This window comes from Poecile atricapillus, chromosome 9 (genome assembly GCF_030490865.1).
Source record: "Poecile atricapillus isolate bPoeAtr1 chromosome 9, bPoeAtr1.hap1, whole genome shotgun sequence".
Classification (NCBI taxonomy): domain Eukaryota; kingdom Metazoa; phylum Chordata; class Aves; order Passeriformes; family Paridae; genus Poecile; species Poecile atricapillus.
The window spans coordinates 6,791,143-6,809,593 of NC_081257.1; the positions used below are offsets into that span (position 1 = coordinate 6,791,143).

Consider the following 18,451-nt stretch of genomic DNA (forward strand, 5'->3'; position numbering starts at 1 on the left):
AGGCCAAAGGAATGCAAACATACAAGTCTCCTGCTGGAGCTCAGAGCAGGAGCCCAGTGTGCTGCGTTAGGAGATTTGTTCCATCTCTCAGCAACTCACAGAAATGAGTGTGGACATGTCTGCTTGTACCTGAGTATTTTTAATACTTTGGAGATACACATCTAATACTCACAGGTATTCACATTCATTTAGTCAGACATTCCTCACCTTCAAACCTATTTCTAATATAGACAGAAGCTTTGCATTAGCAACAAATTACACAAGGCTTTCTTCTGCCCTCCACATAAATGGAACAATGACACAAGGGCTCAAGTAACTGCTGGAACATCATTGCTGACACATCCATTATTTGATACTGAGGCCAAAGAAATACCAAAAAAGCAAAATCTAAAGCAAGTTAAAACCTTTGCTTTTCATACAAGTAGTTGTAATTTGGAATAACTGATTCTGTGTTCACACACTAAATTGTAGACAGGAAATGAAAAAAAAAGGGTTTTTTTTTCCCCCCTTATCACATACAAAGTGGAATGGATGGAAATGAATAGCAATGTTTTGTTGCTAGCATGTAATAATGTATTTACTTATAATTCCAGCTTGGGGTTTGATGGCTTCCCCCCATTTCAGTTTTAACATGGATTCCATGTTATCACCTGAATTCTGAGCAGTGTTGCTGCAGGGTCACAGGCACTGGGGCTCTCTGCTGGTTCTGGAATTGCAGGAAAGCCAAAACCCTCCTGAGGCAGGGAGGGTGAAACTCCAAGGCATTATTTCCACCTAGGGGGGTTCAGTGCTGAAACATCTCCCCAGGACACACCTCACAGATTCACCTCTTTCAAGGCTGCCTTTTGAAAATAAACCAAGGTGGATTTTCTCCTCCTCTTGTGAAAACCTTATCTTTGTCAATAAGGAACAGCATAACCAAAAATATCTTATGTTGGTGCAGGTAATCTTCAGATGCTTTGCCCCAGCACTCTCTGGGTAAATTATCTGACTTCTTGTAGCTTTCAGACTTCAAAATTACCTACTTTAACTAAATTTTTGGGTGAAACATTCAGTACAAAGTAATAAATTATTTCCTTAAGAGATGGATTTTGATGTATCAAGTTTTCAAGTAGGATCATGCTCTTGGCTGACAAGAATGCAAGCAAAATTATTTGCCTTCTTTTTTCCACACTCTCCGTCTTCATTTATCTTTTGATAACAGTCAACTGCACTTATTCTCAAAGAAGTATTGATGGTTAGAGCCACAGTTCTATTCAAAATAAAAATTGCATATTTTATATGCAACTTTAATACTATTTCAAATATAATATGCTGTATATGTATTATTATATATTAAATATATTATAAAGTAATTTTTCACCTCTGCTCTGTTTAACCAGGAGAGTTCAGGATATTTCCACTACAACCAAATGCCTAAATTCAGATTTTTAGTGCTATCAGAGTAAAGTATATTATTGAGATTGTATAAAGGAGACCTAATCAAGAGGAATTGCTATTTCTGGAGAAATCCTTGGAAGGCTTAGGGTAAGGATAAGAAATCCATTCTTGTATTTGTCACAATAAAATATCATAGATTTATTTAGTTTGATATAATGTAATTCACTTGAGTATTTAACTTAAGCAGGTGGAAAATCCTAGTTTCTCTTAGGGATAGGAAATAGACTCAAGTGATTAAAAGTCTTTGGTTACTTTTCCTGGTAGCTTTTTGTTGCTTGTTTTTGCAGGAAGTTAAGAATTCTCTGAGGAAAGCTCCAAGCTGTTTGTGTGGCTTTGTGAGTAATGGAAAGAATTTACACAAAATATGCCACTGCTGTGTAGTGATATGGAACAATAAATAACAAAATAGGCAAGAGGTAGGAATTGCTCAGACTCCCTTTCTATAAAATCACTTTTCTTAGAGGAAAGTGGAACAACTCATATGAAACAGTTGGGATGATAATTGCCAAGGAAGGCTGCCTTGGAATTTGGCAAGGAGCCATGATGTCCCAATTACCTTTACTTTGCAGTTTTTGGTCTGGAAGTAGCTGGGATTTACTAATCTGGGGTAAATGGGATTGTTCCACTGCAGAAGAGACCTGGGCAGGCTTTCAAAAAATAAGAATTACTGAAAATATTATTTTGGAAAAGCCAAGGTTATAAAATCCCAGGTAGCCAAAGTTGACCAGCATTGTACATAATCTTTTAAGCAGGTTACTGAAATTAACTGTTATTTTCTTATGAAGATTGGTAGTTTTCCATTCATTACCATGTTCCTCATTGAAGGAACAGCAGTTCCAAGAAAACTTTTATCACAGAAGGTGAGAATACCAAATTATCCTTTCACAGTAACTTAATGCAGCAGAAAATTTTCAAAGCAATAAGGCCTATAAATACCATTCTTACCACAACTATTCACTACAAGGCATAACAGCCCCTGCTCTTCATTAGCATTTTCAAATTAATGACTGTCATTAGGAAAGGCAGTGTGAAGCATAATTCCCTTCACACTGAAGCAGCTGCTGCTGTGCCATACAGTTGTTTGAGTTACACCAACATCTACCTTCTAGCAGCCTCAGCTGCTGGATTTTATAAGCTTCCCCTGAAGTTGTTATTCCGATTTTCCTGGCTGATATTTCCCAGTGTAAACAAACATCCCTCTGTTATCGGGCAGCCTGAATCAGAGTGTGCCCCAGCCCCTGCTCTCCAGAGCTGCTGCCACCCAGGAGCTCCCCACCACCACTGGGGCTCCCTGCAGGGAAGTCACAGGATTAACCTAAAAAAGTTTGGTGAGTAATCCTTACTAGACTCACACGATCAGACAGATTAACTGAGTCAGCCTTCATATTTCCTTCGAGAACTTTTAATTTTTTGGCTTCATTTCCAGGCACGGGCAGTAGGAGTGGGAGCCCCTCACAGGTGATGCGCTCACAGCAAGTGCCCGAAGGGCAGCTCGTGGCTTTGGCAAAAGTTCAAGTTTCACTCTGCAGCAGTGTGAAAACCAGGATTTGGTTAAATTCTCATCTTTTCCTCTGTGAATAAAATGTCGGAGCAGTGCTCTGCTTTAGGGCTGAGGTGCAGTTTAACAGTACCTGTAATTGTAATTATATCCCGGGTGAATGAGATTACTCTGCTGCAGCAGAAACCTGGCCACTCTTTCCAAAATATAAGAACCCAGCGAAGATGATATTTTGTAAAAGAAGGCTCCACAAGGATATAAAATCCAAAAGGTGCCAGTGGAACGGTTCCTTTTCCCCTTGCAGCCCTCTCTGCCCCTCTCACCCTGGAGCAGCTCACACTGAGGCAGATTTGATTTTTTATTTCTTTTTCCTGGCTAACACCATCCCAGCGCTGCTTGAGCAAGGCCAGGGCAGGCTGAGGTGTGCAGGGACTGGAATCTCCCCATTTGGCAGCAGCCCATGGAGCAGAGTTCTTGGCTGGGAAGCTGCAGCCTGCGCAGCTGGAAAGTGATTCCCACAAAAAGCAGCTTTTGCATATGCAAAGCCCATCTCAAAGGCCAGCCCTGCTTACTCAGCTGTTTATCACACTCACATGAGCAGCAATATCATTATGTGCAGTCGGAGCTGAAGACGTTAATTATTTTTTAATCTATTGTTCAAAATTCCATATACATTATAATTAATTTACCTGCCACAGGTATTAGCTGGTTTGAAGAAAGCCCGTGTGACTTCTTCAAAATGTTATAAAAAATAACAGCAGAAATAAATTGGAAGGCAGGAAAATTTGCTGATAAATAAAATTTTCAAGGTACTTGAGACTAAAACACACACATTGAAAAAGTGCAATATTAGATGACAAAATTGTTGATTACAGCTTATGAAAGTGGATGCAAAGCAACAGTCTAGGAAAAGACAACCGAAAATGTGTGTGTGTCTTATCAGTCAGGGGTTCTGGTTTAGCTCTAGTCAATCAGATAAAGACAGGTGAGATTTACTGGGAAGATCTCCCTAAAAATGCCAGCTGAGTGCTCAGCAATGGTTAAAACAAGAAACAACATCAGGGGTTTAGGATGGGAGAGAGATGACAGCAAAACAGAAGAGAGTATTTACTTAAATTGTAGAATTCAAGGGTGTAGCCACATTTTGAGCACAGCATGAAGGTCTGCTCCTGCACTGCCATTTATGTGTAACAGAATTAAGAGGAACAGAAAAGAGCACCAGGGATTTGGAGAGATATAAACCAGCTCCTACATGATAAGCAACTAAAGGCATTAGGACTCTTCAGCTGGGGAGAGAAAAAGATGAGAGGAAAAATAAAGTTATTTTCATAACACAAGCACCTCTCACATGCCTATATAGTGATCCTGTAGGGACTGAGAAGATTTGAGTAAGAAATGGAGAAACTCAGAAAACAGGGACTGTGCTGGGTATGTGTTCTATCTGCTGATATATTAGAGAGAATATGATATATTCTCTATCAAACCATGACAAATCCAGTGACAGCTGATCAGGAAGGCTGCTGCTTGCAAACACACAAGTAGTATATTTTCTCCCACTATGATCTCCAGTGTTGTCACAATCAATGAAAGATTTTCCTGAATTGGAGGCTGATTTTCTATTTCTGGGCATTTGAAATTCTTTTATGATTTATCTTAATTGCCTTTTGGGGTTTGTGTGCAGCTTGCTGTGATTTTGTATTTGAAATACCAGAGCCAAGAGCTTTTAAATTGTCATTTAGGAACAACTTACACTGTGACAAATTGCTTCTTGGCAGCTGATATTGCTCTTTGTTTATCCTGTTTAGATTTGGAGGGAAAGATCCTTTTAGTTTATTTTTTTTTAAATAAAAATCTCTAGATTATGTTGAGTGTCTGAACAACCTGCAAGCATTTTGTCCTTTTAGCCATTACATCAAAATGCAGACAGAGACTGATAAAATCAATAATCTTTGTTGAAAAATAAATAATGTATTATTAGTATACATTACTTGTGCATCTCCTAATTTGAGAAGTATTTAGGACACAAGATTTAGATGCAGATCCATTCTCCAATTATTCCATAGCTGTTGGAATCTGGATCTGCTAAGCCAGGACAGCCTAGGATTTTCAAAATAATTATGGCTCAGCTTTAGTGATCCTCTTGTTCCCTCCCAAAATCCTGGAGAGCACGTTTTGCCATGCTTGACCTTTGTTTAATTAAGTAGGATAAACACAGGGTTGTTTCTCCAATGCAGAAAAAAGACCAGTATGACATAAAAATACTTAGAACGGTTTTGACAGGGAAACAGAAAACCCACGGGGTTTAATTTGAAGGGTTAAAAAGGTGTGCTGTGTTTACAAAAGTTCTACAAATAACTTGAAAATCCTTGACAGGCAAATCCCAAAGAAACATTTGGGGTGTTAATTCTGGAATAAAGGTGCATAGAGTATATAAAAAGATGTTGAACTCAGAGTTTTTGTTTAAATAGAGCTCAGCAACACAAAGCCCCATGAAAGTGTGCAACATGTTTTTAAAAAGCAAGTTTAAAACACACAGGGTTGTTCATCCCAGATTTCTCACAAATAAATAAAATGAAGGAAAAAAAAAAAAAAAAAGGAGAGAGAGAGAGAGGATGGGAGAGGAAAGAGAAATAACATTTTCCCATGCAGGTATTCTGGAGAGAACAGCAGACTCAACCCAGCAGACAGTTTGCAGAAAGCCAGGCTTAAAAGAGAAGTAAAATAAGGAACTCTGCAGTCAAAAAAAAAAAAAAAAAAAAAAAAAAAAAAATACAGAAGTTCCCCAACTAAATAAATGTTCAGTGCTAAAATTTATCAGGCTGATTCTAGGAACTCAGTGATATTACCACAGGCTACAAAAATAACCCCCCAAAGAGTCACATGGAGTGATGTCATGTGAACGTGGAATAAATCCTTGCTTTTTTTAAACTGAAAAATTTCTATTCAGCCAAACTCTAGGAAAAAGCACAAAGCAACACAAAGGGCAGTGGCCCAGGTCAGGGGAGTTCAGCTGTGCCCTCCTGATGCTCCACCAGTGTCCTGTGGCAGAACAGTGAAATCACTGCATGGAAGTGATGGTTACACCTTAATTTCTGATTAAATGCATCATCACAAAGCCTCTTAATTCCTTCTGTTCCTGGAGGGAATGGATATGGAGTATCCAGCAACCCCACTCTGAGGTTCTGCCCTCAGTAAGGCACTTCATGGCTTCTCAAATACAAAAGAATTTTGCTTTTCTATCTTTTGTTGGAAATAAAGGTACCCAGAAACCAGGGCAGTGATGGCATTTCAGTCTGGCCAGCCTGCACTCCCACAGAAACATGCTCCAGGACAAGGGTTTCCAAAATCTGAAGTATTTCTAAGAGCCTTTATTAAAAATATAATCCTAAACCATTTCTAAGTGAGCCAGAAAGAAAATACAACAGCTTTTGAGACCTCCATTAAAATACACACTGGAAAAAAACAGAGTGCTGAGCTGTGACTGGTTAAAGATAATAAAAAAATATATACAGCAACTTTTGATATTTCCATTAGAATACACTGGAAAAGACCAGAGTGCTGAGCTGGTTAAAGATAATTAATAGCTGGATGCAGTGTGTTAATCACTGATGGCAGCAAAGAGCATCATTCCATAGCCCTGCTGCATGAGATCATTGGCCAAGTGGGTATTTCTAACCACATGAGAGAAGTATTGCTCCTTCCAGCATGGAATATGGCCAGAAAGGGGGGGGAAAAACAGTTTTAGAATGTCCTTTAGGAAAAAACAAACAAGAAAGTGGCTCTGAGATGAGCTGAACATGACTTGCCAGGTCCATCTTTTAGAACTGGTCTTGAATTTAAAGCAGCCCATAAATTGGTTCTGCATTTCTCCCACATCATGACAGCAGTGAGGAGTTTAGCTGTGGAACCTGTCACAGCTCCTGCTTGTTGAAGTTACTCTCATTATCCAGCTCCATTAATTCCAGCTTTCTTTTCTAGACTACCTGAATATTCAAGTGTGATGCTTTATGCCACTTCATTCTCTTCATAGAGCTATGTGTTAATAAGGAAATAATGTGGTTTTAAGATAGAATGCACAATAAAAATATACACAACAATATCATGGCAAATTTTAGATGATAATGAGCAACAACTGCAAAGGCTTTGGATTTATAGCAGTGAAGGGCTCAAATTGTGGCTCTAGCAGAAACTACTTAGCCAAGTCTAAAGGGAATAATTGAAATTAGTGCATCTTAAATGTTTTACTGGCTCTGAGATTAAGTTAAGAGCAATAAGAGATTTACAAGAATGGCCAAATGACTTTGTTAGCGATTGTGGGAACCAGTTGGGATAAAGTGTGAAGTAGCAAGGAATAAAACCAGGAACTATCTATTGTATTGTACACCTGGAGCTTCCAGAGCATCAAATCAGAGCTGGGAGATCACACTAAAATAAAAGTAGATAATCCTGTCCAGTCCTGCTTGCTGTTCCCCTCTGAGCCCAGAAGATAAGGGGATATCTCAGATTATGACCACCACTCTCAGTTCAAATTCAAGAGCTCTTTTACTGCCGATTTCACTCTGAGTAGTTCTGTTCTGCCCCTGCCTTGCTGCTGCTTGCAGTGTACAGCAAGGAGGAAATCAGCATTTCACAGGGGTCCTGAACTGTCCTGAGGAGCTGGAACTTCTCAAATCCTCAAAAGACCAATGCCTATCCTCACATGACCCAAGGATGTCACAGGACTTGGTGACACTGGGCTAGAAAGGCTGAGGAAGCTCCAGTTCTGCTCTGAGTTTTCCACGTGTCCCTGGATCTGGGCTTTGTGTGAGGGGTCTGGAAGAGCCATTCAGGGCACCTCCCACACCTCTGGTGGCTGGTTTTTCTTTTTTTATTAATTTTTTTTCTTTTTTTTCAATTTTTTTATCTTTTGTCTTTAAGTCTCTCCTGATGGAACTGGTTTACTTTGTATAAATACACAAAAATAGGAACAAAATCCTGGAACTTCTTTGTTCCGAGCAATTGGCCCAGACTATGTGGTAATTTGGAATGAAGGGACGCCTCATTTAAACCAGAAACTTTGCATTAGAACTCTGAGACCTTCCCTGACAAAAGCTGCACCAAAATAAATTGGTTTCCATGCAAAACTTTGAACTTTCCATGCAAAACCGGGTGTGAATCTCATTTTCCAATGAAAAAGCGTTTTGTCAAAAAGATCCTTGATGAGTTCTTTTTCTGAAAAAATACTTTTTGAGTAATCACTCTGTAGGCCAAGGAGATATTTGAAAATCATGAGCTTCATCAGTGTCATCCAACAGATGCAATTTTATGTGAGTAATTCACTTGACAAATACACAGAAGCATTCTCCACTGGCTTGCAGTTATTTTCAGGCAGCTGCAATTTATTGATGAGTGGTCTTTGCATATGAATAGATTTTGATCTGTGCCTGACTAATTTCTACTTCTGAAAGAGATTTAACATCTTTTGCTTCCTGCTAGAAAGCAATTACAGTTTCTGTGGACAATTCAGCATGGAACACTACCCTTAGATTGGAAGCTGGGTTTAATTCTCAACTTGTTTGCTTGCTTTTGATATTGCCCAATAAATTCCACTGAAGCAGAATCTTAAAGGCCCATCAAGTGATAATTTATGAGACTCTGAGCACTGAAATTAGAGGAACACAAGAGAATCTGAATGTTTTGTATTATCTTTGTGCTCACTTCAAACCAGATACATAAAGAGGCTTTTTGCAGTTGAATGCTCACAATTTCTGCTCCACTGCAAGAGGAGATGTGATCACAAAATGGTCCTGCCAGGTTTGTACAGGGAGATCAAGTTAAAGCAACAATTATCATGAATGTCAACCTAGAAAGCAGCTTTAATGTATATAATATATACATGTTCCCTAAAACTCCACGTATTTCTGCTTGAGATGACTCCAGTGAGTTATAGTGACTTCTAGATGGAGCAGGATCAAAGCAGAGGTGCCTCCACACCGGGAGGCCTTGCTGGGAGTCTTGGAACACCCTCCATGTGCAACTCCAGGGCAGCATCTGGAGAGGTTTGATGCTGGTGATGTAGAAACAGCTCAGGAATTACTGCTAATGGAATTTACTGCTTAGTTCAGTCTCTGGGCACAGGCACTGGCCCTAAGATTCGGGAAATATATTTTTCTTGGATGCTTCCTGGTCACCATTTGCACAAAAGTGACTGTGGACAACACAAGCACCAGAAATTCCCAGTTTTCCAATAATTTTGCCTCCTGACTTGAGCATCCTGTGTCTTCTTCCTAGAACAGAGAAGAGGCACCACCACACCTCTGCTAACATGGCCAATATATTTTCATCTCCCCTCCGGACTTTTTAAAATCCAGCACTGTAAATAGGGCTGTACAAGCTACTAATCTTGAATTAAGGGCTCCTCAACCATGTTCCAAAGAGCTGTGAAATGCTGCATTTTGCTTGTTGAATAAGAAAAACAATTTCAGTCCACTGGTGGTTGGAGACACTTCAGCAATGAGATCATATCTTTTTATAATCTCAGTATTTAGTGTGTAATTGAAACCAGGAGAATAAAAAACTGCCTTTTGATGACAGAATGTCTCTGCTGAGTGTGCATCCACTCTCATTTGGAGGTGCAGGATGCAGAAAGGTGGGATTTGGAGCAGTCAAAGGAGCACAGAGCATCAAATTAAGGGACATTTTTCATACAAATTGATAGTTGATAATATAAAGGTGTGGAAAATAAGAAGAGAGGCAAGCACTAGATAAGAAGTATTAGTGTGAATTTTCACACAAAGAATTCACTTCAACTGTATCAAAGAATGATGGTCCTGCTGACTCCATGGCTCATCCCTGATATCTTTGTCCATAAATAAACACTTTAGTCAGTAATCACTTCATTTCCAGTGATCCTGATCAGATATCAGTGTTTATTCTGTGTCATGGCATCTATTTAGTCTTAACAAAAATGGTACAACAGACACATCTGAATCTGGACAATTCTATAAACAACATTGCACAAGTTTCTGATTAAGAGCTAAATGTCTAAACCTTTGTGTCCCAGTAGTTCTTCATTAGCCTGCAGTCAAGAATTGGAGTAATTATTTGGTGAAATAATAAATTTCCCACAAGCCCTTGTTAGTGCATCTATTTTGAATTGAAATGGCATCTGCTCATCCACACTTTCATCAGCTTCTGAACCAATATTAATTGGTGGGATTCTCCTGGCAGAGCTGAGGCTGTCCCTGCGTTCCTTCAGCTCTGTGTTTGTAGACTTGGGTCAAAGAAGGAACCGGGAAAAGGTAAGCAAAGCATTCTTCTGGAATTTTGAGGATTTGAGGAAAGGACTGCGGGATTTTGGCAACGGGTGAAGGAATCCAAATGCAAAACCTGTGAGAGAAACCAGATTCACAAATGTGCTGGAAAACAGTGGGAGGCACTGGCTGTCAAGATGGGAGGGTGATTAAGCCCAGGAAGCTGGCAGGGAGGCTGAGGGGGGATTCAGTTGGGTTTGGGGCTGTTTTTCACAGCTCCACACCGAGCTGGTTCTTACAGCTTGGTCCTGGCAAGTGGGCATGGCATTAACCAGCAAGGCAGGATACTCTAAACTTGATTTTGACCTTGGGGGCTGCCTATCTGCAGAGGTAGCTGTTACCAGCCTGGCTTTGGTAGCCAGGGAAAACGCTTCAGATTAAAGCCACTTCCCCCAGCAGATGCTCAAGTCACTCCTACATCCCTTGGCTGCAGCTTCTGATGTACAGGAGAAGGGAGCAGCCTTGAGGAAATAACTCAGGAGCAGCACACTTGTAACTGCCCAAATGGGACCTCAGAGCCCATAGAAGAGAGAATATGATTTTCCTTCATTCATATGGATTATATATTCAATAGAATAGATAAACTATTTTCCTTCATTCACTCACATGCAAAAACTGCACTGATCTGGTTCTAGACTGATTTTCCCTCCTCTGAGAGAACTGAGTCTTGTGAAAACCCAAGAATAATAAATTAATAATACAGTAGTATATAATGAATTTCATCATTTTAGTAGCCTTTCAGACACTGGTTCCTTCAGTTGCATTAGGAGGAAAGGAACGATTATCAAATCTTTTGTTGTTTTTCTTTACTCTCAGTACATAGGAACATCGACTCCTGTAATGCAATCTGGTAGCATTTTCTCAGGAATAAAACTGCTGCAAGAATCCCCTCTTCCATGTGCCCATACACTCCCATAGCATCACCCAGCCATCAGTGTAGGGTGGAAACGTTGATGGAAGGAGTTAATTTGGGCAGAGGAAGAGCTGAAATAGCCAGTGAGACTGCACATCCCCTGGTGTGTGAATTCACTGCAGGGGCTGGGTAAACTCCCCCGTTCTGGCTGCTCAGCACAGGCTTCAGTGTCTGCTTAGTTCTAAGCACTATTTATTTATTTATTGTGTGAGCTGAATGCCTTCAAAAGGGACACAAAACTGTCCCAAGGGTCTCTTGCCTATCTTGTGTTTCCACACAAGAAACTAGAGCTGTCTCCAGTCCATGTGGTATTTAAATGCTTTTCACAACTTAACACAACCCAAATTCATCATGCATTAAATGGCTTTCTCAGGACAGCAACCATATATTTTTGTACTCACCAATATATTATATACTGTAAGTAAAACCATGTCCACATTTTGAAACAACAAAACAAGATTTAGAAATGTATATCCAACTCTGATATATAATCTGAAGAACAGAGTTCCTTCTGCACCTTGAAAATTTCACCTTTGATCAAACAACGATTACAATCTTCCCTCAGATAAAATATATATGTGTGTGTATATATTTATGTGTACAATTTCAAAATCAAAGCCTGGCACTTCTTCTGGATGTCATCTGCTGGCACTGGGAGCTGATCCCAGCATCCCAGAATGCAGCCTGGCAGGAATTCATCTTCTGCTTATGAAGGGCTCTCTAATTGCCCTGGGAATTTTCCCTTTTGAACTGGTTCACTAACCTGTAATTTCTCCTGCTATCTGCCCAAAGGTAAATGAAGTATCTGGTACACCCAAGGAATTCCTCATCTGCTACAGGTGACTCCAGATTGGGAGTTGCCATCACCAAGGAGGAATGAATTTCCACGTAGCCACGTTTCAATAATATCCCCGGGCAGGAGAGATCGCTCCTGCTTCCATTTTTGCACTGTTTATGAGCTCTGAGGAGAAGAACAGCAAAGCCTCCGTGAAGCCTCCTCCTCTGAGCTCCAGCACAAGACTGAAACTGGGAGAGATTCTGATCATTGAGCAAGTATTGACTTGATTTAATAAGGCAAGAAGAGCCTCAGAGAGCGATTGCAGTTGCTGCTGCTGCTGAGCAATTCAGCACCCTCAGCCTGACACTCTTTTTGTTCTCCCTTTCACAAAATCAGGGCTGTTCTCGCTTTGGGCACTTTGCACTTAGGCAAAGGCATTCCCATGAATCCTCCACTGCCTCAGTTTGAAAAGATTTGCTGTTCATAAGGAGATGCTCAAGGCCAATGCCATGGAAAAGTGTGGAGGAGGCTCCAGGATTAAACACAGATCAGCATGAAGTGACAGTGAGTCTGTGGCAACCAAAAAAAGGGATTGGACTGAAATATGAAAATACCAACTCCTCTCCTCTTCCTCACTTTGAGAAACTCTTCTCCCTGCTGCCATCCTGGTTTCAAGCCCCTTCTTTCATTGTGGCCTCTGCCTTGTTCCATATGTGATATCAGGAAAATAATCAATCCCAAGCACCTGGAGTTTGGCTTTTGGAATGCACAGGAAGGACAGGATTTGTAACAAAGGCTGGGATAATCTTTATCCAGACAGCAGCACTGCTTTCTCTGCCTTAACAGTCAAGCTTCCATATCGAAAATTCTTCCCTTCTAGTCCTCAAAAATCCACTACAGATTTCCTAACAAAAAAAGGTGAAATATTTTTCTGTGTGGAAGTTCTAGGAGGATACTCAAGCTTTGGCCAGCTGGTTTAGGTATTGGTGAATTGGAGGACAAATTGATTATAAATTCAAGTGAAATCAGTGAAATTACTCCCATGTGCTAAGAAGTGAAAGTGAGAAAAAATAAGCCAGTCTGTGGGGTGTCTGTGTGTGTGTGGTGCTTCCATCAGCACTGGAGACAGTGCGTGGAGAGGCTGGAGGGGGTGTGGAGACATTTTACAAAAGCAAAAACAACCTACAGGTGCAGCTAAAAACACTATGCTTCAAATTCACTCAATGAGTTAAAAATGCCAGTGAAGTCCCAGAGTGTGAACCTGCCAACGTTCATTAAAAATGTTTATTCTCTTTTTCCTTTAATACAGTTCCTTCAGTAATTATTTCAGTAATTACATACTGTAAGAGTTGGGGAGCTGGGGCTTGGCTCCTATTGAGTGGTTCAGCTTTTAGATTTTTTTTTCCTTCTCCACCTCTGTGTACACAGATTTATTTGTATGCAAACAATATTTGTGCAGGTGCCTACCTGGCGTTTGGGGCACGCAAAGCCAGGGCTTGCCAAAACTTTGCATTTTTGTTTTCCTTTTATTAAGCAAACAATCATTTCACATACCAGAGTGTTTGGGCACCACAGAGATGTATTCTGTATAAAAGTCCACATTCTTTATGGAACTATTCCACTTTCCTCTTGCTAAGGGGGCACAATAGAATAGAATTGTGACAGAATTCTGGACTCTTTCTCTGCAGCCTCCAAAGCAAAAAGGTTTCTCTCCTGACCCCCTGATACACTTCCTGCTACCAGGGTAACAAAATATTTGAGGCAAGGAGAAGGAGTGATGATTCCTGGCTGGAAATATTCAGAGGAGGGGACAAGCTTAGGACCCTCAGACATGAGGTTCTTTAAGCAGGGACTCCTGGACACCTTGTGGGATCAAACTGGGATCAAAGTCTTAAACCTGAGTGTCAAACTGAATCTTCTGGGATTCAATAGATTGCAAAAGTTGATAGCATCCTGAGTATCAAAATGAACAAGGATTTAATTAAACTTCCAGGGCTCTCTGATTAACGATGAAATAAGCCCAAACACATCTTTTATGGGAGAACTACAGAAGGATCAGTGAGTGCAGAGGCAGAGGGAATTCTGGAGCAAATGCTGTTCCATCTTGGGCTTTGCTGGCAGCTCTGCTCCTTTTTGGGGCTTTCTCTGGCACCACCACCCCACTGGGCTTCCCCAGGAGTGATGTGGTGTCTCTGAGCTCAGGAGGAAAAGCACAGCAATATTCTCCTGTTCCCCCAGACAGAGGAAGGAGCACGGAGCATCCAGCACACAGCACAATCCAAACCAGAAGAATGTGCAGAAAAATGGGAAAAAATGTCACATTTGGGCTTCAGAAATTAAGGAGGCAGTGACCACTCCAAGAGAGCCCAGACTCAGCAGGAGCTGAGGGAGGGCTGGCTTCACCAGGGTATGCAGGGTAGGGAGCCTACATTAACTAACTCCATTAATTAACTACAGTAATCCAACTTACAATGCCCAAAATACTCATCCCAACCTTTTTGCTTCAGATTTTGAGGAAGTATGGGATACCTGTCAGTGAAGGGAAATGCAGTGTGGCCTTGGAGGGGAAAATACAACAATATAACATTTGGTGAAAAAACATATTGCAGTTCCATTTTTTCTATTCTTTCTCCCCCAGCCTGACTAATGGTAGTTTGTTAAGGATTTGGATTGGGAATCTAACTTGACATTGGATTTCACTTGTAAACTCCTCTTTCAAAACAGAGGACAAAATGTGCTCTGTTGTCCAACACAAGCAGGTATCTCTGCCAAGAAAAAGGACACTGGGCAAAGGAGTTCTGATGGCTGTTGTTTGGCACAGGTCTGTGTTTGTAAAAAACCTCCATTTCCAGTCATTTGGGTGGGGAGTTTTTATGGAACAAGCTTGATTAGGTTGCTTTCCTAAGGAGAGGAAGCTTATGTAATGGCTCAGTCTATCTCTTGCTCCAAATTTCATACATATTTGACACATGAGTCAAGAAGAATAAATTTTCTAAAGTTTCTTGGAAGTCAGCAAATGAAGACAGAAAAAGGAACCATGTCCATTCCTCAGCTGAAGGAAAGAAACAAGTCAGGCACCAAATATTCCTGTTTATACAGCAGGCTGGCCGGTGCCCATGCACCTGAGGCTGAATTAGCCCCAACACATGAGGGATTTGTCCTCTGAAATGAGAACCACAGTTAAGATATCCTTATTTATCACAGCTGAGGTGCTTTGGGATGAGACCACATAAATCTGTGGGGAAACCTGCTGTTTGTGGAGCAATGGGTTTGTTTTTTTCGCCTTGAAATGTGCTCTGACATTCAAAACAAAGTAAGCTCAGGCTCCTTGTTCTTAAAAAACACATGGAATGCTCGACAAACTGTGCCAAAGATGAGGCACAAAGTAACTAAAATACTGGGAAATATCCACCACATTCTGGTCCTTGGCTGTTTCACTCTGGAATGAATGGGAAAGGGTGGGGAAACACCTCTGATCCACCTCTCTCAGCTCACTTGGGTTTCCCCAGGTTGCCAGAGAATGAGAACGGGAGTGGAGCTGCTCAAGTGCAATCTGTTGACTCTGATTTTGCTGAGGAATAATAGCAATGCAGTGATATAACTGCAGGAAGCTGTCCAAAATCATAAAATACCTCACTTCTTTTTTTTTTTCCCCTCAAAACTGTGTCATTCCCTTTACCATTTGTTGTTCAAAATCCTCAAGATGACTTTGCTGCAGACTGGAGTTTTACTGCAGATATGGAAAACTGCCTGGAAGTTTTGCTCCTTGGTTGTTCTGGCTGCTTTCCAGCCCCAGTAACACTCAAGATGCAACACATCCAACTTGCTCCAGCAATCATTCTGTAAAATACAGAAAAAAATAAAGGATCCCATACAAAATTAGCCGCTACCTTAATTAAAGACTTCAGGAAGCAGTAAAAGTGAGTCTGACGCAGGCCTTTGGAGGGCTAATTCTAATTTTGCTGGAGAGGTGAGGTGAGTCTAAAATACATCAGTACAGGGCTGATCTTAAGGTCAGTAAACATTGAAGACTCAGTTAATAGTGGGGTTTTTCTATCAATAACCAGAGGATATTGGTAGCTCTGAGTGCCTTGAAGCTGCCCCCAGCTACAAAATGAATGTGGAAATACCTGAGTTTTATCAGGCAGGTCTTTTAACAAAAACTGAGCTGGTTTCTGTGAAGCAGAGCTTCGAGCAAAAGTCCTGAATAAGGAGTGGAGCTGCACGAGGCACATAAAGACAGCCAGGTTTGGGAGCTGCCTGAGAACGTGACCCACATTAAACACCATGCCCAAGGGATGCACGAGGTGGGATTTGGGTGTATCTGCAGGGCCAAGGGTTGGGCTGGATGCTCCTGGGGGTCCCTCCTGCCTCAGATATCCTGTGATCCCACTAAAAACACCTGTGCAGTTTCAAACACCCATCTAACGTCAGCAGGAGATCACCTCCAGCTTCCTTCAGAAGAAGCTGCTGTTCTTAAGGTGGAGAACCAAAGCAAATCTGAAAATTGCACAAGAGAGCGAGGTGCTGGGCCCCATTGCTCCATGCCCTGCAAGAGCCTCTGTGGAGGCAGGTGAGCTGCCAAGGCTTTCCCTCGGAGGAATGTGCCCTGGGGGAGCTGTGATAAGCTTATCTCAACCCTCTCCTGGAGACATACCCCTTAGATGAGACCATCCATTCTCATCATGGTGAGCTGTCCCACCACGCTTGGTGACTGTGCTGATCCTTTGTAACCCATTGGTTTTCCCCCTGGCACCACCCTGGTTTCCCCCATAAAAACCCATAAAAACCCCTAAAAACCCCTAAAAACCCCAGCTCCTGCCCAGTTCAGGAGGGAGCTGCTGTCCCTGGTTACCCTTTGCAGAGCTGCTGGACAATAAAGGCTGTCTCTGTGCAATCGCCACACGAAGCTCCTGTCTTTCTGTCTCTGAGTCAGCCTGGGATAACCTCGCAAGCAGAACTGGAATCACAGAGCTGAATTAACTGAGCTGGAATCACTGAGCTGAATTAACTGAGCTGGAATCACTGAGCTGAAATGACCTGCAGCCACAGGCTGCCCCTTGCTGAGGTTACCTGGTGGCCAGGGATTGCCAGAGCTCCCAAAGGCTTCTCTTGTGGGACTCCGGCTCAGACAATGGGCCCGGCCTGGCCACCACAGGCCCCTGCTGCAGCCCAGGCTGAGCCAGGCCGAGCTCTCGGTGTGCAGCAGCACAACAAGATCATCTCAAAGGTCTTTCCCAACCTAATTCATTCTGTGATTCTGTGACTCCCAGCGCTCACAAAACCCTAACGAGAGGCAGGATTAAACTGTGGCACACTTGGAAAACCCAGGCCTTTATGCACGCTAATCTCAGCCACCATTTGGAAACTCCTGACCCACATGCAAGCAGCTCCAGGAGCAGATGGACTCTCGGAGCCCCAGGATTGTGTGGTTATAATTCATTGTTATGCAAACACACAGCTGCTTTTAAACCTCACTTGCACACTCCTGGTGGGTTTAGTTTCAAAGGGTCCAAAAGAGAGGCAGAAATAAAGCCTCCTGCAAAGAGGCTTCGCTTAAATCTAGAAAAGGTTTCTGCAGACAGGTCAAAGGCAAGCAGTCTGGAAGCCTGAAATGGATCTGTGCTGCTGCAGGAAAGGGCACTCGCGCTTCAAAATTCAACTTTGTACCTGGTAAACATTAATCTCTGTACCTATTTAATATTTAAATAGAAAACAACGATTTCAAAGATTATTAGATTATGATTTTTGCTCAGAAAAGGTGGAAATTTCCACCAAATCCTTCATACAAAATTCATAAACCTCCTCTTAGAAATAGCACTGGGGCTTTTCCATCTGATTGCAGACTAATTAATTTAACCTTTGGAAGCAGGTTGAGTAAGTATTTAATCCTGACCCTTTAGCCTGGATTCACAGATCCATTATTAACCTTCCAGCCAATTAAAAGTGCTGCGAAAGCTGTGAAAATTCCCCCCATCCAACCCCTCAGGACTCACCAGAACCGTGTTCCCACACCCAGCCAGCACCGTCCGACAGGTCTGGATCCAAGGAAAATCCAAAGGAGACCTGGCTGGGACTGCCCAGCCCGGTGTGCCTGGGGCTAGGAGTTCTCAGGGAGAGCTGGGACACCAGGGATGCTTCTGCTTGCCAAAAGTCTCCAGTGCCTTCTGTGTGTGAGCACAAATACCTGGGCCCACAGGCTGAACCCTGCAGGGTCACATGGGTGACAGGGCTAAAAAAAGGCAAACACAGAGCCTTAATTTAAAATGCCCCAAAATGTTGGTGTTTTCCCCCCCTGGGGTTGCTCGTGAGCCTCTTCGAGCTTTTCCTACAGCTTTCCTGGAATTTTAATATCCCGCTCTCTTCGGGGTTTGTGCTTTTTGATTCTTTTATTTTTAGCTGCAGCATTTTGCAGCGGTCTGCAGAGCCTGCTTGACGCCAGCAAATGTAACTGGATGCCGAGTCCCTGCGAGCCAGGAATTGCAGCCAGGAGCAGCACAAACCCTGGCACTGGGCAAAACCTGGGAGCC

The 18,451-nt window shown here is 42.0% G+C and overlaps 1 protein-coding gene across 1 annotated transcript in view; it reads right to left on the reverse strand.

Annotated features, from left to right (window-relative positions):
• The window catches only part of RAF1 (Raf-1 proto-oncogene, serine/threonine kinase), a 62,325-nt gene extending 44,088 nt beyond the window's left edge, over nt 1–18,237 (reverse strand). Inside the window, exon 1 of the mRNA XM_058845363.1 lies at nt 17,918–18,237. The gene's annotated coding sequence lies outside the window, so the exon portion shown is untranslated. The remainder of the gene's footprint in view (nt 1–17,917) is intronic.
• Nucleotides 18,238–18,451: the final 214 nt, after the last annotated feature.